The following is a 25,593-nucleotide window of genomic DNA, read 5'->3' on the forward strand; positions in this document are numbered from 1 at the left end:
GCGAGCACATGGATTATCCTTTTCAAATGTCACCATTATGAATGGAACTCCCTGGTCCCCTTCCCAACACTCCCTTCTCTCCAAGCCTTGTATTTTTTGGGGTGGATTTTATACTCCTGTTTCAAGGACTGCAGTACTTCAAGCACAGCCATTTACTTGTGTGAGAAAATCCTGCGCTTTCAAACACATGGTGCATTACCCAGCAAAACCAGAGAAACAATTTCATCCAGACCTGTTGCAAGGGCAGCCCAAGCATGCTTCCAAAACAGATTACTAACACCAACCTTTTAGTACACTGACAGCACTAACTTAGTGGAACTAACCTTTCCATGGCAAGACAAACAAGCCTGCTTGGTGGAAACTTCGCAGAGGCTTCAGGTGGTTTTGAAAAGGCAGGAATCCAAAGAGTTGGATCCCCAGAGATGTACAACTATCCCTGTGCAGGTTGTGTTACTGGACTGCAGTGAAATAGCATTACTTTAAATGCAACACAACTTGCTCTCTACACTGCAATGTGGTAGGCTGCTTACATTTGCAGGAACGGCCTTTTTTTTTTTTTTTTAACCCCCCCCCCCCCAATCAGTAAGGAAAAATAACAGCAATACAGTACTAGAATAAAATTCAAAATAAACTCTGGGGTGGGGGAGGGGGTAGCAGGGGGTGGGGAGAAAAGCTTGACATTACTCAGAAATACTATTTTAGGCATTTAAGATACAAACAACTTCCCCAAAAAGCTGCATTTTTCAGTTTGTCTCTGCTATTCCATGAAGCCTTGGATGGTAGGTAGAAGAACATAAATTATACAGAGAATTATCAAGGAAGAGGAATAGCAATGTCTCCCATAGAATTGCAAAGAGCCTCCTTAGAGACAAAAAGGATGCAAGGAAATCGATCCTGACCTTTCCAAGACATTAACAATGACAGCCCAGGGTCCAGTGTAACTCATTAAAAAGTCAATGGAAAGTTTTCTATTAATTTCACTGGAAGTGACTGCAGAACTACCAGATTGCACTTGGTAGTTCCATTTGTATCCACATTTTAAGACACTTGACTAATTTACATAAACTTCTCAAAAAGTGCCAAGACAAGAGAATACAGTTTGTTGAGAGCACTACACACATAACTACTTATTAAAAAAAAAGCCTTTGCCTTTCCTGTAATCAATTTTGCAATATTTTATTTTCTTTTTGAATATGAAAGGAAAAGAATGCCTGTAGTTAAGATTTCCTTTCACCATGTTTAAATGAAACCGTATCGCCACTGCAAGCGAAGTCTTTATAGACAGCGCTTATTAGAAAACCATCATTTAAACTCTCATATTTAATTCAAAGCTGTCCTTAGCCTGCTTAAAAGCCATAATAAATGCTCATGCTACACAGATGGCTGTTTATCTACTGTGTTCAATCAATAGGAAAAAAAGATCAAAGAGAGGAGCAGTGTTTAAAACCAGCCCTGTAGCCTTTGATCAATAGCAGCAACACATCCTGTTGCTATTCCCAAATTTTGTCTTCATTATCGATTCCAGCTGACATCTCTGTATAATTACTAGACCAGGATGGCAGAACACATTTTTAAAAAAAAAAAAAAAAAAAAAAAAAAAAGTCCTCTGTGCTGAAACTGAGAATCTAATTATTATTCCAGATTTTAAACGTCGTGGAGGAACCAGAACTACCACCCGCTGGCTGCAAGGAATTACATTTCCCTCTTGTGGGGACAGAGTGTCTGCCACTGTATTTGAAACTAGCCATTGACTCCCACGCCCCGATGATGCTTTGGTTTCGTGTACGTCCTTCAGCTCCCTTGACAGGTCACTCAGAAGGGCAACTGCAATTACAGCTCCTGAGCAAGAGGAGCCCGGTCTCTGGCAGGGACATGACATGCACAAGCACGGATTAAAGCTTAGCTCATTTTCCTGGAAGCTCCTACCTCTTCATCTTGCAGTTCGTGGATCTTACTAACGTTTCATGCTAACATTAGATGAACTTTAAAAATTTCTATTGCCCTTGCATCTCTCGCAACAAGCACATCTAAACTTAAGCCTGTGCCAGGCACAGTGATAGCCCTCAAATAGCTTAAAAGCATTCTTACACTTTGCTCCTGGGGTTGCTTGGACTACCGAGAGGACTAAATTTACCCCTGGTGTAACTCCAGTGAAACCAATGGGCTTGGACCACAAATGAACCTGTCTTTAGGACGACCCCTGTTGCAGGCAGTGGCCAGTGCTTCCCAGGAGCCAGGCAATTTATTGCACCAAAGGGTTCAGCTGAAACAAGCACTCCCAGCTTCTGTTTTGTTGCCTGGAGGATACAAACTGCCGGCTAGCAGAGTATAATTAGAGCACAGAGGGGAAGGAAGTAAAAAAGAAAAAACTTCCTACTTAAGGCAGTGATTATCATTCCATTGTGGGATTTAAAACTACTTAGATAGTTTTCAGCCCATGTTACCGTACTCGCACCCATCAAACAAGACGCTCACCTGCCTGAAAGCAAAGCAGATCATGGTCTATGAACATTATACAACAACTGGAAAACTGAGTAGAAATCTTTTACTGCTAATCAGACCTTATCTTTTACTGACAATAGGGAACCATCTTTCAGGTCGCTCTCGCAGAAGTCAAGGAAAGCATAGTTGCTTCAAAGAAGTAGAAAAGGCATTCACTTCTCAGCAATGCATTGAAATTAAGCCTCCTTGCTAAAGCTGTACAAAGCTTTCCTGCTACCATCTGCTTCGTCCTTTACTATATGGTCTTCCTCTACATACATCCATTTTTCTGACATCTGATGGGGATGATCATCCTTGGTTTGTTCCTTTTTCTTCAAAGGATTATAACAGACTTGTCAAGCCACATGCCTGGTAACATTCAGACATGCAGATGACTTATTTTTTCAGTTCTCAAAGTTCTGCTTTTCGCCAGCTTTTTACACCCTCTAATCTGTTTTTCTTTTTTTGTTTTACTCCATGTTGGTGTACATATAACATCAAACATACATCAAGGAATAACATTTCGGCTTATGTAAAAGCTCACAGTGGTATCGAGCTGAGTGGATTGGACAAGTTTCAGAAACTGAGAACATGTCCTGAGGAGTTATGTCGCACTTTAAGGAACAGATCCTGCAATTCTTCAGAAAAATCTTTATCTATGGGAAATCCAAGGGTTTCAGCACTATACTAACTGACTCATCACGATCGAGAGCATACCAATCCATGAAAGGAGTGGCAAGAAAGGAATAAATATAAAATAATTATTCTGAATCAAGGTGTTCATGATGCATTTGATGAGTCACCCATGGGACCAACTGCCTGTTTTGCTTTTCTCCTTTCTTCTTCATAAGCCTTGTAGCACACTTACTTACTTACAAAATATCAGTTATAAACTGCATTGTACCGAGATAAGCAAAAGAGGTGGAGTGGGGTGGGGAGGAAGGAAAGGAGTAGAAATGTAACTCACAGTACATGAACCGCTATTAGTTCACCAGAAGAAGTAGCTACAACTTCAGAATCTCTCACTGGTCATCCAAAACGGATATGGAAATCTGAAGCCGTATCAGATGTTTCTGATAAACACAAGGAACCAATGCAAGCATGACCAATTCCTGATTTTTACCCTTTAACCCTGAAAAGACATTCTCTCTCCCTCTAAAATCCTTTACCCGCAGATTTAGGCACAAGGATTTTAAGAGCACCAGAATGGAGAGCAGCATGCCACAAAATCCAGTGCTTCCACCCACACTCCTGCTTGCAGAGAACCACCCCACTTGGCTCTTCTCCACTTTATTGTAAAGGAGATGAGACTGTATTTCAAGCCAGCAGAATTACAGGATGCTGGCAACTAATTTGCAGGCAAATGACAACTGAGCTGCTGATTTCTTCTGGCTGATTTGCAGCAGCATAGAGGAAGATTAAAAAAAAAAAAAAAAGAAAGCAGAAGTTCAATATGAGCAATATATTAAAAAAGAAGACCATTTTCCCATCACAAATAGGCAGCATATCCACTGTTCCAGATGTGTGCATCCTGGCAGAAAAAACTGACGCAGCAACATTTAGCTCTTTAATTTAAATCTGGATGTCTCATTTATACCTTTGCACAACCACAGGGCTCAGTCCTCCAAGCACTTTTCCAAATTGAATGGTACTATACTACCCTGTAAACACATCCCTGATTAGGATGTTAGTCTTTAGTCTTGATGTTATAATAGCTTTTAATAGATTCGGATGGGTCAAGTCCTGCTGTGCTGAGCAAACTAAACTCTTCATGTAAATTATTTTTACATCTGAAATGGAATAAATGTTGAATTCACAAAAAAATCCACACGTATCGTGACTGATGACTAAACAGCAGCCCTATAATTATGCAGACTGCTGCAACAGCTATTTTATTCTTGACTACGCAAAATCTTTCTGTGCTATGTTAACACAGAGGGCTTTTTAAATATATGTAAGATTAGATAAACCACGCAAAAATCCTTTTATGACTCTAGGATTTTGGAAACGCAAATAAAACAAGAATACTAGATGGCATTTCACACGAGGAAATGGCACACTAAGAACGAACATACTGAAGAAACTGCCTTCTGTCCTCCCACTTGCAAAGTAAGAAAAAAAAAGAACATCTGGCTTGTAACCACCACAGATCTCATGACTAACTTCCCATTTCAGCTTTAAAAGAAGGCTGAGATACCCTGGAGACGGGTGCCACAAAAACCTGCATTGAGGAGTAAAGGAGAACTGATCTCTATGAAATAGGGATCCAACACATGGCTCCTTCGGAAGGATGGAAGTCTTCCCATCAGCTTAGACAAAGTCATGATTCAATCCATGGTATTTCAATTTGTATAAATTTTTACAGATTAAAAATGTCTGTCCCTCCAAAGCATTTCTTGTAACGACCGAAATTCATTGAGGCATGATCTACAGGCAGAGGTCTCATTAAAATTGACTGCGTTTAACACACGTTTTGTCTTAGGTGTTGGAAGAAGAATGACAGTACCCTAACAACCTGGAAGGTATTAATACCAAGTGCTCTAGAAAAGCAGGTAAAGTCAATATTATTTCAACAATAATATGAGAAACACTTGGAAGTGACAGCCCTGTATCCTTTCCCAGAAGCAAGAAACCAACCCCATGGCTCACGTGGCTTCCACCGAACCCGGCAGGACTCCCCTGCACCTCACAGCAGGGATGCATCTGCCCCTCAGAGCCACTTTGTGCTGGGGCTCCCCAAAAGCTTACCTGCTAACCACCCTAACTGCAAAGGCACCGTGAGCCTTTGACAGCTCAGCCCTTCCTCTGAGGACCCCCGACCAAGAGAAAAAGCGCGCGACTGATGCAGTCAGGGCTGATTTAGGGTAACCCCCAGGCAGCCTCCCGCAGCGTAGCTTCTTCATCATGCATATAGCTGGAATTACAAAGCTGCTCACACCGATGAAAACCCAGGTTGTAGGCAGAAGGCAATACTGGAACCTACCAGCAAGCTGTTTTGAAGCTTTCTCAAGACAGGTTAGCATCAAGAGGTGCAACAATTGCACACACCAGAAACAACCGTCGTCAAATTTGGCCCATCAATGATCTTCTTAGTGCACCTTCCAGTGAGATAATGCTGCCTTGTGTCATCTTTCAGACACGGGGAAGCGGGAGGCTCGATCAAACATACAGAACAAGGGTACAGTCAAAAAGCTGTCCCGCTCTCCTGGAAGAGGATCTGCTCAGAGAGGAAGCTGGCTGTTCCTCATTATTGAGAGAAGCAACAATTCCTGGCTCCCTGTCACATATTCATGCCACTGGACAAACTTCTTGGCTGGTTCATTACTAACTGAAAAATAACAGAGGAGCCACTTCATGCTCAAGAATTCCCGAGCTAAATTCTCCTCTTTGTTACACTGATTTGACTCCTGCCAGTGCTACAGCAGATAGGAAGGAGAGGTCCTTGCCTTGCCCAGTGCAGAACTTTCATTGATGAAGTAATTAAGATGTACAGATGAAAACATTTGAGTTGGTATGAAGTTGCCAAAAAGGAGAAAACTGTCCTTTATCATCAAAACATTTGATATCTTAAATACCAAAAAAAAAAAAGGCATTCAAAATCTCTGCAACTGGCCAGGCAAATCTGAGGTAGAAAGACACGGTTTAAACTTTAGGGGAAGAAAAACAATCACTGAGTCTCACAAAAAACACAGATGCAGAGACCTTTCATTCTAGTAGCTCTGTAAAGCACAGCTGGTTTTGACTTGGCAGTTCAGCTTCTGCACATTAAAATAGCCGTTCTTTCCACTGTCAGAATTGGCCACTCTTTAGTTTTTGATTTACAGCTGAATCCCCCTGGCCCATTCCCATTATCCTCAGCAGGACTTTGATGGAATTTGAAAATTCACAGCAGTGTAATGACATCGCAGTGCTGCTAGATGGCTAGCATTTTATTAGCTATCATCAAACAAATCGCTAGGCCTGCACCGTAAAGTATCGCTGAGCTTGTGCAGAAATGTATGCTCAGCTCTGGTCAAGCCTGGTATCTAGGAGGAACGTCACCCCTCGGGCAAGGTCTGGCATGCAGCACTGAGATATCCGACCTGCATCTTCGATGCTTTCAGAGATGCCAGCCCTTAACCCAAAGGCACGTGATGTGGTAAGGCTGAGTACAGGATTACGGCTGTCTTTTAAATTCCATTTGGAGGTAAAAAAGCAACGAGCTGAACAACAAAATAAATCTTTGCAATTTGCAGCCTGCTGTAGTTCTCTATGCCTGCCATTAACATTTTAATCATTACTCAGAGGATCAGATGCAGGCAGCAATGCAATACTTTCCATGTCTTACTAATCCAGCTACAGCTGCTCTGGAAGGCTGTGGCAAGCGGCTTGAAGAGCACGTGAAACTGGCTTTGGATTTTTATCAACCATATGAACATACAAGGAAGAGTTATGCACAACAGACTCTTGATAATGGTTTCCAAGGGCAGTATTTTAATCCAAGAACCACTCTACCCAATCAACTTTTGCTAGTCTTAAACACATCCTTCATCCTTCCTTCTATCTGGGTATCACTCACTTGCCTGAAGACACTGCTGTAAGGAGAAATACCTTTCAGGAGACCTGGGTTCAGAGACACCCCTGGGACTGAATCTGCCAAGCATCAGGCTCGTCCCAGTGAAAACGCAGCCGTGCGCTGCGGAGCGGTGTCTAGGAAGAAGTGCAAATAGCTTCTCGCTGTATTCAGTTTTTCCATCTGCGAGACGTATCAAGTGAGCAAATCCCACCACTGCACAAGCGCACAGATGAAAATACAAGAGCAGCCCTTAGACGGACACATTGGCTCTCAGCCGCTTCACCAGCACAAAACTGCCGGAGGCTTCAGCCTGAACCAGAGGGATGCAGGCTGAGGTGCTCTGAAGCCTCGCTTCTGCAGCCAAAAGAATACACATCTCAGGACACAAATAATTTTTGTAAATTCCAATTTTCGCTACAGCCCTGTACAACGAGAAATAGATTATTTCCCCTGTGAGCAACACGATTCTCAGAGAAGATCCTTTTCCTGTTGATTTGCTGGGATCCCCCTTCCAGAGCTACAGAACTGGCCCAGGGGCACGCCTGCTTCCCAAAGCGGCAGCACGATTTTTCAGCTCCCAGACGGGCCCTCTACCAAACGAGAGGTGTGTTGTGTTTTTCCTTCCTACCCCACCACCACCACCTTTAATTGTTTGACTTTACTCATTACCTCTGGTACTCTGAAAAGCTTGTACGAGCCTGGCAATGTACTTTGCAACAAGAGCTCCAAAGGACATCAGACATGGCCTTATGCCACCAGTGATGTACAAGGAGTTTCTGCAAAGGTCTGGGGTGTACTCGGTTGCAAAGCAAGTATTTGAAAGGGAAGAACTGGAACCAGAGTTGGCCTCCAGGACTCTCCATGTGCTATCTTCCACTTTCCTGAGTGAAGGGTACTTGCCAGATGAACAGTAATGCTCCCACTGAATATTGGAACTGAGTTCCCCAAGATCCCAGCACAAACACACGGATCTCGACGCAACTGTGTTTTTACAGGAGGATTATTCTGCAGTGTCTCACTTCTTCAGTAGGAACCACCACAGTTCTTTTGGCCATCTGTCCATGTGTGAACCTTACAAAAACATCTCTGCATTTCTGTTTGTTGCATGCCCTTTTTAAAACCCACAATGCATGGTAGTATTTTAAGTCTGTCAGTATATTACTCCCATAAAGTTAGGATGGTCTATGTCAATTCTCTGACAGTAAAACACCCTACACATCATTTCTAATTGCTGATGTAACTTCAGGCCAACGCTGGTGTTGTGGAGCACCAATTCGCTACAGAATAAGGCTTTTCCCCCTGGTGCACATTAGAATTAGATTAACTCCAATTCCCTCTACACGTAGGAAGAGCACCGCTTGTTCTCAGAGACATTTTTCTACCCCCAACCAGGTAAGTCCTGTTATATTAGAATACAGTCCTTCCTCCTAGTGTTGCAAGGACTGCATTTGGCACAGGAATTCTTGGCTCCATCATTCTCAGCTCACTAGCTGTTAAATGAAAATAATTACTTGATTTTACCTTGTAACAGCATTATGAGGATTTAAATCAGTGATAGTTGTAAAGTGTTCAGACAGTACAGTGACAAAGAACCACTTAAGTGCCTCGAGAGATAGTCAAGTGCCAAATTCATTTGTTTGGTATTTATATGCGTCTTCAATACCACCTGTATATTCCTAACGGCTGTTTTAAAATAGAAAAATACCTGGTGGCCAGGGCTTAATGCTATCTGGTCTCTGAATCCTGATGGGATCATCTGATCCCTTCTCTCAATCTGTTTTCCTTTTGTCCACATCGGTTAGCAAAACGCGTACAGTACTGCCCACCTGCTTCTCCTCAGAGCTGGATGTGTCCACAGCCCTGTCCACCTCTCCCATTCCCAAATGGCCACCAAAGCCAAACACCTCCTGCCAGCTTTTGGCTCCCTTACCAGTCATGATTATTCAGCCTGTGGCTTCCTTTCACGTACATCCTGCATGCATCCTCCCGTGGAATTAAACTCAGGCACGCATAGCTGCTCTGCTATCTGCCGTACCTGGAGCCAGGGAACGCAGTCCTACTTGTCCTGCCATTTTGTAGGCTTCTCTGGAGTTAGTAAGTTTATCTGTATTCACTGTGAGAGGTCCATTGCTCTCCACCAGATCGCAGCCCACTAATCTTTTAGAGACAAAAAACCCTAATGCCCAAGTTTCAAATACACCTTCTTTAATACTTTGCTGCATCCTTTCCATTCTCATAGACAAAAAAAGAGTATTTCCAGCCCTTCCCCACCCCTGGACTGCAATATTAGTTACAATCTCTCCATCTATCTACTTTTGTCAGCGATAGGCCCAGAGAGCCCAAGCAACACCATGGCTTCACCAAACTGTAAAGTACAAAAGCAAGCATAGATGGCCAAAAGCACTTTATCATCCTATCAAAGCGATGTGCCTGGCCAGAGACGGGAGAAGCTGAAGAGCAGCTAATCTCTGTATAGTAACTAATGTTAACAATAAATTCACTTTCCTAGAGACATTCATATCTTTGCATATATAATATTATATGAAACCAAAGTCTCTCCTAGAGTGTTTCCAAGATACTTGGCATTATCCTGCTACAACTAGGGCTCCTATCTCGAGCTCTTCATGCTAAGTTGAAGGCATGGAGAGCACAGCTGCAGCCTGAAGAACTTCAAGGTGAGTGGACCAGCTGGATCTTTCCTCCTCTTTCTTCTGCAAACACTTGGTTTTCAAATGGATTCACTCAAAGTGCTCTCTCTCATCTGGCAGCTAGTAGGCACTCCACTAACTTCAGCTGAAGATTTGACTCCAAGTGTGGAAAGGTTTCTCCACATGTGAGGACTCAAGAGAAGGAACATTAACACCTTGAAAGAAGGCAAGATGGTGCTGGGAAGATGACCTAGTCAGAAAGGGAGCTATCTTTCCTTCGTACATAGTCCAGTGACTGACATGGCATTTAATCAGTAGTAAGGAACAAATCCTCCTTTTACATCGCACTAGCAGTGGGTGGCAGGATTAGCGGTCAGTTAAACTATCTACTACCCAAGAAATCACAAAGTGGCCCACGTGGCTACTGTACATTTACTCACCCAGCGTTTACAAACCATGCTGCTCTTCCGCGACCTGCCAACTCTTTTTTTGTGTGTAAAGTTGGCAGGGGAATTATAAAGCGATCTTTATTTATGTGGCAGGGGGCTGCAGAGGGAAAGGGAGAACAAAGAAGCTTCCTTCAAAGCTATTCTTTAAAATAACTCCAATAGAATAAAAATAAATAAATAAATAAAACCATAGGGCAAACCAAAAATGCGACTGATGTAGAAAACATAGCTGGTGGGTCTGCACTCCAGCTACCTCAGTTCCTTTCTCTGCAACATGACTCAAGAACAGCAACACTGTAGAATATATTAAAAAATAAGAACAACAAATTAACACTGCAGCCAACCTAGCCCCAGAATGCCCAACTTAGCAATTTTTAAAGCTAATCTACTTCGGCCAAAAAAAACCCCAAACCCACACTCTTAATTCAAATATATCTGTTTAATCACCGCATCTTACCGTACAAAGTGCAAGCTAACCACACTGCCACGCTAGCGTGACTGTGGACGGCAAAGACAAGAGCCTTCGATCTTTATTAATATTATTTAGAAACTGCTTCCTGACATCAAATTTCGAGCTAATTCTCTGTGTCTTTTCTTACACATTTCCTTCCCCTCTCCACACAAGTTATCAAATTCAGAGCAGCAGCTGAGAGAAATGGAGGATTTTAAATTGAAATCAAAGAGCAGAATCTCAATCAATCAATTTCTTATGCCCTTGACAGCATGTGGTATGGACGGCTGTGGAGGAAGAAGTGCTCAGCCTGGCGAAAAGAAAGGGAACTTAGTGTTTATTTGCATTCCTTCATCTCAAATTGTGGCTTTTGGGGGCATTTGGCTATTCCCTTAAGATGCTGAACTCCTTGTTTTGAACAGCCTCTACAGTTTCCAGTAAGAGCACGATCTCTATAAAAAGCAGCTGCAAATAAGGTGGTATCAATCTAGCTGACTAATAAGAGGAGAGGATGAAAGGAGAAACAAGCAGAGCACCTTTCAGGGAGCAGCTTCACACGCACACACAAATCTCCTTTGGAGCAGCAGCACATGCCAACAAATGAGCAAAAAAACTGGATGGAGGGGGACCCAACAGCACAAAGCCTGAGGACATCCTTAGCTAGACCTGCTCATGCTTTACACTACAGTAAAGTGGCTTTTGAGTGCAACAGTGTGGTCACAAGCTGTGTAGAAGCAGTCCAGCCTTTCTGGGACCCCAATGTCAGTCCTGGACGCTGATTAAGTCACAGGGAACAACTTTGCTTCAAAAAAAGTGACTCAAGACTGAACACATGGTGAGAAGCAAGACCCCTGGCTACCTGACACAGCTGCCCACCAAAGAAAGCTCCATCACAAAACCAAATACCATAAAACCTTTCTACAAAGGCTGGACTGTGCTGCAATGCAAAGGAGGGCATTTAATTGGGAAATAGCACCATCTGGTGACTCCTGGTACTAAGAGAGAAGGAAATGGTCAACTTGGCCATACTGGGACAGGAGGAAAGGAGAAAGGAGCAGTGGCTAAATTGTGCAAGTGAGTTGGGAACCAAGAGCCTGGGTAAGGAGGGAAAGAGGACTGCGTGATGGGGTTACAAGAACAAGACAAGTGGGACAGACAGAGATGAAAAGAAGAGTGCCTGAGCACCTTTCCCTTGGAAACACAGGCATGTCCCACTGCTATTACCACTGCGGGAGCCCTGCGTGACAACGAGTGGTGTGAACACAGCAAAGGAAGCCGCAAAGGGATGCCCATATCCCACGCATAAATCACTGTATTAATGTACCATGAAAGGAAAAAAACACCCAAGCCTGCAAAGTATCAACAATGTTGTACACCTCAGAGGGGCTTTTTTGTTGTTGTTGTTATGCATTTTTAGGAGATCTATAGCTGTGGGACTTCATTAGAGTCACTACCACCCAGACAAGGATCATTTGCTCTCTACTGATCGTTGAGTCATAGGATCCTCTTGACCAAGGCATAACACAGACCTGGCATAACACAGGTAAACCTACCCTGCCAGATGCCCTGTAAGTGATAAGAAAGTGTATTATCTCACACTCCATGCTATGCTCTCCCATCTCTTCACTCCCACCACCCCAGTTCACCTTAATAACCTCTCCCTGTTACTGGCTTGGTGATTCCCAGCTGAGCACCACCACAGGTACTTAAGTATGATCACTTCCATGTTCATCACTTCATTTTTCAGGTGAGGAGGAGAAACGAGAGCCCTGGTTTACCATGGGAAAATTCCTACTGTGGTGCCACAGCTGGCTGGTGGTCACCATTCATCATCCCCCACCCACTCCGCCAACGAAGTAGGAACCAAGAGCAAATTTAGCAGATCTCTCCAGCATGTGAAACCTCGACAGGGCGGAGCTAAACAAAGCTGAAGTAAAACAAAGAAAAATTGCAAGTCCTGCTTTAATGCCCATGGAATTTTACCAAGAGCAATATCTGATTTTGCTAACTCAGATGGTCAGAGTTCATTTTCTGGACAAACTCAGGAGACCTTTTAACATCTGCACACTGCCATCCTTTTCCTACCCACTCTATTTCAAAATGTACATGCAGTCACAAAAATCCACTTGACGTACTACTCTTCACACAGATAAATTCATATTTAAAATACAGTAAGAATTTGTGTGTATAATATCTGCTTAGGAATCCTGGTAATTGGCCCTGAACTTGAAAAATTAAGTAAGGAATAAGTGTTAAGGAAGTAACTTACAAGTCACTGTACCTCACATTGTAAATGATAATGAGTATTGATTGCTGGAGCTGTTATCTCTATAGGCTATATGCACACACACGAGCATAACAATCTGGTTAAATATCGTTCATCATCATTGTGCAATGCAGTGATCAGAGAAACTAAATTCAATTTTCAGACTAAATACATAAATAACCTGAGACTTCCGTAGTTCAGTAAACACATTAGGCAACAGCATCCTGACAAATGCTGTTTTTTAGTACAGTTTGGCAGCAAAAAATTGGATAAACAATTCTGTGTTATGCTTTCCAAACCAAATTCTTTTTCTAAGTGAACCTTCCCCACATATATTTGTAGCAGCTGAAACTTTAAAAATAATTGTATGATGAGGAAATAATCTTTGACCTGAATTGCCATTTGCCACAAGTTTCTGTTCATACTCCAGCATCCTGTCTCTTCCGTTGTCAAATCCTACCATTAGGGGCCATAATTTCAAAACAGAGGCTTGTTAGTGTCACTTATTAAATAGGAAGAAAAAAAGATTTGATATACCTGTCCCCACACAGAAAAAATCTTCCAGCCAGTCCGGAACTGATAATCCAATCCAAACATTATAGTTTCATATTACAGATTGCCTACAAATCCCAACGAAGTCATTTTCTTTTATTAAATGAAGGCAGTGGCAATGCAATGAACTATGCAATGAACTATATGCACATCAACTAGGTACAGCATTTGAGGAAATGGCTCTTGGTGTTCAGTTTACTATTTCGGTAATATAAAAACCGTCCAGCAGTTGCCTGAAAAATTTGTAAGACGGCTGCATTGCCTTCAAATTTGCCTGTCCAAGCTCAGCAAGCAACTCAATTCAATGTTCAGACATTCCCCTCCCAATCTGTAACTACCTCACCTGCAACTTATTATTGCGTTTCATACCAAAGAGGAAGAAAAAAGCCACATAAATTGTGAGTGCCAACCGAAACACCAGTTGAAAACTTCAGTTGTGGAGAAAAGAAAGCCTGATCCCTTCTCTCTTGCAGCAACGGGCGGCAGAGAGGAAGGAGGCAGAGTTTCAGGGGGCAGCTATATAAAGACATTTCCTCTAACAAATGGGAAGCAGCCTCATGGCCCCAGATCTTTGCTCCGAATTAGCGGAGCCCTAGTACAGGGTACGTCACCTACCAACAACCAGAAGCAAACAACTCTTCCTTGCCTCTCCGCTGGCAAAAGGCGGCCAGGCACCAGCATCCTCCAGCGGTTTGGGAAACGCAGTTTGGGACAGGGGCTAAGGATTTCACTAGTGGTTTTATCACCAAAAACTCTGCCTCTGCTTATCAGTCCCTTTTTAGCTGATACAACAACATCTAACGGCATCTTCTTTAGTCAGGCTGCCCTTACAATTTGCCAGCCCACCGGCAGCCTTTGGAAACCTGCCTTCATTACCCTTCCAGACACATTACAACGTGTGCCTTACCCCGGGGCATCAGGGGAAGGTGGTGAGTTCAGATTTACTGGAATTTGCCATTATTTATTATCTACAGTTAAATGTAGATAACATGTAGATGTAGATAATGTACATCTACATGCACATTAAATGGCATCAAGAAGAGGTCTAAAGTCCTTGAAACTGGGGGTTTTCATTTCCTGAATTGATGTGCAGGACTGGGAATGGACAATCAGAGGTTTGCGTAAACCTAAATCTGTGTTGGAAAACTTTTCACTAAACTATCATGTTTAATTAACTTCGATTAATAGTGATTTCATGTTCATTTCACCTGTTCCCTGGATCTGAAGTTCTCCCTAATACAGTAAATGTCACCACTTATTTTAAACAGCGTCATGTAAGGACCCACCTGGTGCTTTCCCCTCTGTCACCCATGCAAGCAAACAGAAGAGATAACAGCAAGCACAGTATAATAAAACCCAGGGCTGAGTTTTTCATCTATGGATTTACTGTGTGCTGCTGTGAACTTACTGAGAGTAAAGCTATCTGCAGCAAACAGGCTCATAAATGGAAGACATTATCAGCACAAGGCCGTATCCCTTAAGTAGTTGACTTGAATGTTTTCACCTCCCATTGATTTCAGCTGGAATGAAACTCAGCAGCTCCTAAAGCTGGTACCACTAGTGCCAGGGAATTCAACTTTTCAGGGCAAAGCCCTTTAAATGAGCAGGAACAGATTTTGTTGCTTTATTGTTAAGGCACCTTCCTCTCTCCACCACAAAAATAACTGGGAAGTAAGTATCTAACTTACAACTGACTCTCAGAACAAAGTTTTGATTCACCTGGCAAATTTTTCTCACCTTCACTCAGAAATAGGGATCCAGAAATGGCCAAAACCATACGGACTTTGCAAATCTCAACTGAAAACACGCTGGGAGCCTTTCAAATGGCAATGATAAACGGCGAAGTTTAGTACATGTAAGGACATCTCCTCAAGGGACAAGAATAGCTGGGCTAGAAGAACAGCCGATTTGATCTTTCCCTCCAAAGCAGGAAGAGGCTGAGCCCCACAGAGGGTACTGAGGAGTCCCTCTCGGGACGGGCTGTCTGGGTGCTACAAACACCGCCTGTCTTGCAGCCTGAGTGCTTGGGACCGTGTGGGACCGAGTCCGAAGCTCCTGCAGACCCCAGACACGGCAGAACGACAGGCACAGGGATTTTGGCCATCATCTCAAGAGGCCCATGAGATCCTACGAGACCTTCCCTATCAGCTACCAGATCTGCAACAGAGTGTTCCTGACCAGTCAAAATGATACAGCTTAATTTAATGCAATGTAAACAACGATTCTGCAGGTTCAGCTGGACAAAAGTGTTTTGAAACATAAATGAAACAACACTAGACAAAGTTAGAGCTTTAAGAGGGGGAAAAAAAAAAAAGGAAACTGAAGGCTAAAACCAAGGGGAGGCGTTGGGGTTTTTTCATCCCACCTTATTATTTTGTATGCATTACTCCCTTCACTGTTCGGCTTGGTGTGGTTTTCTGTTTCCTTATTCTCAGCTTCTCTTGCCCTTGCTCCTGCTCCAACTTTACCCCCCTTGTTCCTCGTTCCCTCCCACCGGTCCCCCACAACGCTCCTCCAAAGCTTTGCCTCCGTCCCTCAGCTTCGGTCCTCCACTTCCTCCTGCTGCGTTAGGCTCTTTATTTATCACTTTGTTCCTCCAAATCTCCTCTACACCGACTTTTCACCCCTTTTTCTACTGGTCACCACTGAAACTATTCCTGAAAATCTTTTTAGGCTGTAGGGCTGCCACTCTCCTTCAGAGAAACTTTTTTAACTTGGACTTATTCTACAGGTGCCAAAGGTTCGTTCTGTCTCTTGTCCACACCAGCCTAAAGGAGAAGGCAAACGCGGCCACTAAACTCTGGATCAGCTTAATTACCTGGTCAAATAAAGCACCATCTCCAAAGAGCCTACCAGATGCTAAAAACCAAGCAGAGGTAAAACTTAGCTACTTTATCTGCTTTTAATGTTAAATGACAGGAATCACTCAAGACCTGTGTTATCTCAAATACTTAATTTACATAAACTTTTTATCTTTGTCCTCCACACAGCACTGCATTCAGCTGTGTATTAAAGTATACACTGAGCTTTAAGCTTTGGATTCAATTTAGCCCATTCAGCAAAGGCTGAACGATGCACCCTGATATACTGCTGAAGCGGGATTACCCCAATGCTTAGAATTAAACATGTGCTTAAGGACACTACTCAAATTAGGGCTTCAGTAACATCAACTTAAATCAACATTTGTGTTATCTGCTTTTATACAACCGCATTTTTGTCACATTAAACGTGCTCCAACTGTCTGTCTAATGCCTAGGCATGCATTTATTCTTTTCAAGCACATCCTGCAGGAAAAAAAATAAAGAAAAATATCCAAGGGGAGGGGGGAATATCAAAGGACAGAACAATTACTCTGAAGACTATTCACACAAACTACACTCTGCTGCTGGAGTCATAACAGTTGAAGACATTAAATGTGGGGGACAATGTTTAATTCCTTCATTGACATTCAAGCAAACTAAGACAAAAACAAAGTCCAACATTCCTTGAATTTTCCACAAGAGCGATATCATCCAAAAAAAGAAAAATACTGACTTAAGGGATAACGTAAGAGAAAACCTTGTTTGTAGCACACTCAAGAACTGAATATCATAAAAGTAAGATTGTCTGTATAGTATTGCAAAGGTTGAAATCAGCATGGATTATGCACCATGAGGGACTTCTGGCCTAAACGTGGTTGGAAGCTTCCTCTTCATATCAGGTTTAACAAGATATATTGCAAGTGTTGATTTCATGACTGTTAAAACAGACCCACATATATTTAGTACACTAAGGAAAAAAAAGAGGGGGGAAAAAACCTCAGATAATCGGCTTCCTATCCAATAAAGGGAATCTGTTCTTTCTCATTTCCCAAATCCCTCCAAGAATTAACCAACCGCCAGGTTTATCCAGCCACAAAGTGGACGTGTGCCCTTACAGACTGGTAGTGGCATGTGTCAGTCAGAGGTGTTTTTTTAAATTAACAAAGACTGTCACAAGCAAACAAACATAGTATTTGCTTCCACAGACGCCAGAAGCTGCTTGAGATTAAAACTGTGACTGTGCGTGGGCAAACGCCTCAAATTTTTCAGTTGTAATATGCTTCTAACTCCTAAACTACTAACCATAGCGATAATGTACTTTCTCACCCTTAAATCAAGTAGTTAAAAATGAATTAAAGTCCCAAGAGCCAAATCGAGCTTTGGTGTGACTCCACACCGCATTCAAGGGAGTCCTCTCGGGGATGCTTTTCACATCAGCCTTTGGGAAGCCCGGTGATCCCTACCACAGCTTCTCTGCGTTGGCACACACCAGATGTTGACCAAATACCTAAGGATTCCTCCTCTGTCGCTGAATTCCCAGAAGCAGCCTCACAAGCAAGAAACGGGCGCGTCTGGAGAACACACGCAACGGCAATCCTGGAGACAAGCTACCAGCTACTGATTACGAGCATAAGATAGAGAAGGCTAAAGCTACGCCTATGCCCACTGTATCTCACAGGTCACCAGTGAGCATGGGAGGACATGCAAACGCCTTCAGACACATCCCATCGGTCAGAAGCAGAAGGTTGCTGATGAGCCATTAGATCCTATCGACACTTCTCAAGTTTTATTTGCTGCAGAATTAAATGGGCCAAAAAAAATTCATTTTTCAAAATTAAACCCACTTGAGGAACCTCTTTAACTCACTTTGGTTCTGTATACAGACTTTAAAGCAAAGGAAAATCTGCCTCGGAGAGTCTCTAACTGTAGGTGAATTCCTGCAAGAGGCTGATACTTATCATTTTAAAAGATTGCCCTTACAGTTTTTTATAGTCCCCTGCAGCTGTGCCCAGCAGAGGCTGACGGGTCCAACCGGGACACCCAATGACGTCTGCAGCATCCTGTCGCTCTGCTGACAAAGGAGGAAACAATAACTCGGGGACACGAAGTATTTAGTAGCTGGATTTCATGCACATGTACTTCCACATGTTGCCCAAATAAGAACTCAGTTCAAAACAAAAAGTGCAAAACCGTAACTGCTCTACCCTCTCCTCCAAGAAATATAAAAACCACGCACCAACTAGCATTTATGTTTAAAAATAGCCAGGCAAAAATAAAAAGCGTTTGTTCCACTGCCTGTTGTTCAGCTTTCACAAGCAGCCCTGCGAGGCTGGAGACCGTAAATCAAACCACTGGCATTTGCTTACACAAGGCTGTGCTCCGAGCCGGCCTCCCATCCACCTCCGCTGGCGGCTTTCTAAAGCTTGGATTTGTCTCCTTGCAGTGGTGTTCAAAACTGCAAGCGTTCACGGGAAGGGTGTATAAGATGTTTCAGAAGAAAATTGAAATGTCTGCCTTTCCTGACGTATTACAAGTTGAGACGGCATTTAAGAAATTTCCATTCACCTTGACCCTTACGCCATTACCCAGTCTCTACAAGGTAGGTAGAGAGAAGAAAAATATCTCCATGAGAACAAAAACATCTTTTATTCTCATTTCCTTCAGACATGCGTGCCCCATGGCAGCTCTCATGCACCTTCTGGCGATGGGCTGCAGAGTTATATTCACACGAGCTGCCCGTAGCCTGCAAACACTTGCATGACAAGACCTGACAAGGAGCAGAGCACTGAAGGTTTGCTCTGCCCTGTCCAAAAAGTGTGGGATGATCTAACCCATCAGTGTGATTAGCACTGGACAGAGGTAGGATTTTTTTTTTTTATATTTTATAATGCAGCCAATTATCCAAAGGAAGCAGAGGGGAAAAAATAAACCAGCTTAAATCCGCTATAAAGGTTAGTAGGGTAAGGATTTAGAAATACCAGGCCATGTAAATTAGAAGGAAAAGACCAGGCTGAATGCTAGCTTGTACTGACTTTCAAAGGGAAAGCCCATCAGAGCAAGAAACTCCAGGAGAGGTAGGAAGTGGCAAGCACTCCTTTTCCTCCTCCACCAGCAGGCAGGGCCACTGCCCGGACTGCCCAAGGACGAGCTGTTCCTACCTGTGTCCTCGTGCCGCCCTGCAGAAGGCTCCAGGGACGCCAGAGCGACCCACAGACGGCAGCTTCGGCCATGCCCGGGGGGCTGTGTGCCACCCTACAGCCCTCCGTGCCAGCTGCTGTGGGTCTGGCTCACCCACAAGGGCTGCAGAGCTGGTGGGGAGCAGCCGAAGCCACGACCCAGAGTAGGATGCACTTGGCTATTAGCCTGTGTGCCAGCATTGACAGTATGGGCGAGGAAACCGAGGAGCAGAAGAGGGAATAGATACTTATTGAACTGACACGGGCTGCCAGCCCTGGAGACAGCAAATGATCGTTGCCCTGAAAATGAGATCCTTGGTGCTCCCAGCTTCACAGATGAGCTCCGCAGAAGAACGAGACCAACCCCGAGAAGGACTGAAATGCCTGACGGGCACGCTACCTAATTTAGCCAGGGCAAATGCATTTGTTCCCTTCAATGTCAACATCCAGTAGACCAGACCAGATGAACCCATCCAGTTTCCCACCACCTTTCCCGGCCCTTTTGGAGGGTACCTCTGGGTATCCACCCACGCGTTGGGCATTCGGCTGGCCCCAGAAGCAGCTTGAGGAAAACGTGAGCAGAGGAAGCCCCAAACCTCCAGATGGAGGTGGAGATGATGCCAAGGCCGTCAAACCACAACCCCAAACTACAGCCCCCCATCAACGGAGGTTGATGAGCCACTGAAGTTGAGGAGAAACAAGCTGCCCTGCACTCAACAGCTTGTTTTCTGAGACAGCACCTGAACTGTGGGGAAGGTGGGGTCAACAGTGCCAGCCTGCTGAAGCCAGCTGTGTTCCATTTCAATGCACCCCTCTGCCTTCCCCCTCAAAACCAAGGCGTAGGAAATGAAGAAAATGATGCCTGTCCCGATCTCATCTGAACAGGGACGCAGCCAGGAAACACATGATCAACAACAGCTCCTGGAGGGTCTAACAGCCCTGAAGACTGGGCAAATGGCATTTGGAAGAAGGAGCAGAAAGGAGACAAAAGAAAAGGTGGGTGTTTGAGAGCAACCGGAGCAAAGCTGTGGCTCCAGCCTCCCTGTAAATGCTTCTCTCAACAAGGAGTTAGCTTGAGAAATTTCAGAAAGACTATGTCTATCCAGCCTGTACACTTGCAGTCTGCAGCACCCACATACCCAGCTCAGACACAACCCAACACTAGCAAAATGTACCAGCACCGTAATTTATAAACACCACCATATGCAAAAGCCCTGCAGGTTCAGAGGCCTTTGCCCATGACCAGCTCAGCTAACGCCTATTTTGCCACTTCCTTAAACTGCAACACACCCTATAAATAAGGCAAATTATCGCCTGAGAAACAAGTCATACCATCAAACAGAGTCTCAGAAAGCATTCTTTAAATGTAAATAAAAAATGGCCTTTTAATATGGCTTGACTTAAGCCAGTTAAAAGGAATTGTCTGATGAGGATGAGAGGGTTTTTCTCTTCCCCGCACAGTTCTTGCATGCAGAGCTTCTGGTCGCTTAACACAGTCTGCCTCAGCACTACTTCACTGAGTAGGGCTAAAACTGCATTCATCCGCGTTTGAAAAAAAAAAAAAAAAAAAAAAGAGGAGTTTATTACCAATTCAACTTCCTTATTTTGGTAGAAAGAAAGAATTTACCTTTTTCCTCAGAATAACTGTAGAACAAGAAGTTTCAGAATTTTTCAGCCAATACTAAGAAATCACAAAGAGGGACTGAAGCAAGGGGCTAGGGAAACCTAAAAAAACCCTATAAACAAAAGAAATAAATACAATTTAAGAGACAGTAAAACTACAGCCTGCACATGATTTCTGGATGATAGCCACGGCATGGTCTCATTCAACAGGCAAGTTATAAGCAGCGGCTGGGACCTGCGAGCTGGTTACCAGCGGATCGGAGCCGACCATGGGCAGCAACAGGCACCAGCCACAGGGTATTCTTTTGCTGCCCGGTCGATTAGTAGTAACAAGCTTCCCCTTCAGAGGCTTTGCAGCTACTAAAAGCAACACCTGCTTCAAGTCCTGCCTTCTGCCGATTCAGAAATCCAGTTTGGTTGTGCTGCTGGAAAGGAAAGCAGAACGTGGCCTCCACACTCATCTTTTCCTAGAAGGATGTTCTGGCCATAACCCAGTCTACTCACTTTTCTAAGCAATCCCACCCAAAACTTTTGGAAGATATGAGTAAATAAAAAAGTTTTGTAGATATGTCTACATATACAGTAGTATATGTAGAAAGCAGTAAGGCCAAGGTCAATCCTGAATTCTGTTAAATTCTGAGGAATTGTTTACCTACATATTTAATGTCTACATTGCAAAAATCTGATTGTGGCCATTTAAATATTTTATAAATTAATAGGAAAAGGCTAGTTCAGGCTTCTGAACATACTTGTTTATTGATACAAGAGAAAAGACACTTCTTACTTGGTATGTAACTACATTTTTATGCAGTATTTTTCAAAAAAAACCCAAAATCACCAGTCCCAGTCTCCTTCAGTATCCTGGTAGACTGTTCTTTTGAATGGCAAAGCAGGGCAATGGAGTATGGAAGTGCTATGTGCACATATTAAGTGTAAACTTCAGAATATTCTTCACCAAGGGAGAATACCAAGGAAACCGTTTCCCAAGGAAATGAGGCATATGTAGTCACACTAACCGTGTGTCTGGCTGTCTGCCTTTCAGTTCCCTGTGCATTTAAAATCATTGTCCAGTTGTACACGTGATTTGATGTTTCACTACAATGCAAAGAAACAAGTGGCTAGGAGAGACACACAGATGAGGGCTCCTTTGATGGAAAGGCTGCAATGATGGACACTTCACATCAGTGACCCCACAAGACAGACAGCCATGCAAAGTCATGGTTCAAAAACGTCTCTCATGATAGAGCTACTTGTTTACATAATAAAACATGAATGAATAAGTACATGATGATGATGAACCATTAACATGGGGGCGGGGGGGGGAATCTCTTGCCAGTCTCTGTTGTTCTCTCAGATGGATATTTTGTGGACCATATGTTAGAAGTCATACATCTACTTCATCAGTACAATTTTCTTCTTTCCACGACCGCCTTTGTCATCGGCACTACTTTGGTCCCTCTTGTTCTGTTTTAGGCTACAGCACTGCAGCTGTTGATACGTGCACAGCTCCTGCACCTGCGCAGTGTTACTGTCTTCAGTAGGATGCTCATCTTAACATGTAGACCCCCTTGCACCTATCTAGTGAGAAGAAAGGTCCTTAACTGATACAACCCATCCAGGGGTGAATTTTTGGTTTTAACAGCAGTGCTCCTACTTGGGTTGGGACATCTAGGCACTAAGAGCATTAATAATGACAAACATTTTGGAGTCAAAAGAGAAATAAAATTGTTGTATTTTATAAACACCAACACAAACTAAAAGGTTCTCAGTCATACCTGTTCAGTATAACAGCTACTCAGAGAAGAGGGGGTACTTAAGCTTTGCATATGCTCTGCCACAGGAATTTGTTCTTCATCCAGCAGAATCCAGAGCTTTACATTATCATGACATGAAGACAAGAAAATGAGAGAGATTTTCTCCTTATGAAAACTATTATCATAATCCCAATTACTCTGAATATCAAAAAACTCTGAGCTCAGTTCCACAGCCTGCACGTGCAGACGCTGCACACCGAGGTGCGAGACATTGTCAAAGGTAATACACTGTTCTCCATACCTAGCAATTGGGATTCAGTTGCGGAGAAACTCCTGAGGAAACCTGTCACTCCTTTTACAAATGTAGGCTTACCAACTTCAGACAGTATTTTCAGACTACATGCTAGCAGAACGCATGCCAGCAAGCGACTTCTTACGAGCAAGAAAATGGAAACACAAACAGGAGGATGAAGAAATGAAGTCTCAGGCAAGGAAAATGTAGGCACTATGTTTGGGAAAAACTTTCTACAGTAAGAGCTGTCAAGCTCTGGGACATAACCCTGGGGAGAAGACAAACCTTCACCGTGAGCTTTTTAGGAACAGGAGAGACAAACATATGTCAGGAAAGTTATAAGAGGAGCTTTAGGGCCAAGGGATAACCTCTCAGCCTCTTCCAATCCTAACCCCTTTGGTCCTATGATGAACAGTCACAACATAAAAATGCAATAAACAAGAACACAAGGAAAGGAGTAATGGAGGTCACTTTAGACGGTCGTTAGCAAGCCACCTCCCAAAGTCCCTCTGAATGGCTGTCAAAGTTTCCTCAGGAAGTGACAAAGACAAGAAACTTTGCCTTAGTCCTAAACCTGGCAATCTCTTCTGCGGTTGCCACACACAATTATGTCAGGACTTGGCAAAGAGTCGTAAATCGCTCCTCCAGCCCACATAAAGAAAATGTCGGGAGCCAAGGCACATGGCACTCAGCAGCCACAGCCAGATTAGGAAACCTGGCAGCTGCACGCCAGGCCACATTTCAGCACTGAAGCACAGCTCAGGAACACACCAGCCCCCTCCGCCCCTCTCTCCTTCACCCCCTCAAGAGAGTGCCCACTCCGGAGAGAAACATCACGCGAGTCCAATGGGAGCTGCACTTCATTTCACTGCATAAACTGAGCTGCAGCTAAAACTTGCTCAGCCCCAGAAGCAGGCGGCCTCTAACACAGGGACAACTGCTGCGGACAAAAAACAGACTGGACCGAGAGACCAAGAAGAGTTTGGGGTGACAAAACCGGACTTGGAGCAGATGCTCAAGTGTTTGCACTTACAAAGATGAACACCTTCCACATGCAGATACCTCGCTGCCCAGCAGCAATAATTTACTGGGGGAAGTAGTTTAGGAGCAGGCTTGAGGCCACTTGCATGGCAACATACTCAAGAGAGCTATTAAGATTATACCTCCATAGCTCTTACACCTAAGGCTGTGAGGCACTGAACAATTAGGGAGGCATCCTGCTCCTGCCAGCCCACCAGCAAGCCGGAACCATCATTCCTCAAAGAGGACGGCCTTCTCAAAGAGCACTGCCTTCTCAAATTCATGAATAACAAAGCTCCGCCATCAGCAAAGCCTGCCTTCCAAACTGACTCACACGTAGCCTTGAGCTGCCCCAGATTTCCCCTCTGTTGTGCTCTTACTGGTATCTCTTTCAACATCTACAAACCCCTCGACCATCCCCTTGTTGTGCACTACTCCAGGCTGCTCCGAATCGTTCCCCCATCACATCCACAGAGAGTTTTAAAAACCCCAAGATACTCTGGAGGAGGAGGAAGTGAAATGCAGATACCCAAATCTGAGTTTTGTTAGATTTATGCTAAAAATTACAGGCCAGGTTTCCTCCTGGCAATGCGGGGTTACATCCAGGAGCAGATAACTTACTCCCCATCTCTACTGCAATGGCTCCAGACCAAGCGCTGGCCCTGGAGTACTGCGCTAGCTTATAGGGCTGGCAGCATGGAGCACAGCTCCCGTTTCTCTATTCCCCTCTCTCCTCACCCTCCCATCTAGACCCTCTACAGCCAAACGGGGCTTCAGGGCTTGTGGAGAAGCTGGCTTTGCAAACGTTGTGCCAGCTGCAATTTTTCCTCATTGGGGAATTCTGAGCTAGCAGCAACAGCCCAAGCCCAGGCCCTTTGCACAGCTGAGGGCCATAGACCTTCAGTGATCCTCCCGTCTGATGTAGAGGTGCAGCCTAGGGCTTTGTTCAGAAGTGGAGAGGGATACAGGTTTAAAAACCTATTTAATCCCTATTTCTAACAAGGACAGGAACTCATCTTGGGACTTGGACATGCCAGACTTGACTGATTATCAGGGGATCTACTAGATACAATAGAGATTAACCTACCAGGTTCAAGACCTACCGAAAAGACAACTGTCAAGATTCCTTTGGTAGATCTGAAAATGTATTTTTGAGTTGCCATCTAGCTTCCGAGCAGATCAGAAGATTAATGCGTGCACTTGTTCACACAGACAGGTACGGAGTTTCTCTGCTCTGGAAATCTGTCTGAAGTTCCCGAGGGGATTTGTCATATGAAGGATTCCTCTCTTTTGGGAAACCAGTATCAACCTCCACGGTAGGTAAGATGTCTATGACCAGAAGTAGATGGTTTTCTAGGATTATACGCTATTAAAACTCAGGAAGGAACATCTCACTAACTACTAAGCGACTATAACTACAGACACTTACATCTTCCTAAGTACTCCCACTGCCACCCTATCATTTTAATGAATCTACAGATTCAGAGTAATTGCATCCTTCTGGTAGCACAGAGCTGCTTTATAG

The 25,593-nt window shown here is 43.8% G+C and overlaps 1 protein-coding gene across 1 annotated transcript in view; it reads right to left on the minus strand.

The window, feature by feature from the left end:
* RAB31 (RAB31, member RAS oncogene family) overlaps nucleotides 1-25,593 on the minus strand; it is a 62,695-nt gene that overhangs the window by 35,175 nt on the left and 1,927 nt on the right.

The sequence above is a fragment of the Mycteria americana genome, chromosome 2, assembly GCF_035582795.1.
Source record: "Mycteria americana isolate JAX WOST 10 ecotype Jacksonville Zoo and Gardens chromosome 2, USCA_MyAme_1.0, whole genome shotgun sequence".
Classification (NCBI taxonomy): Eukaryota; Metazoa; Chordata; class Aves; order Ciconiiformes; family Ciconiidae; genus Mycteria; species Mycteria americana.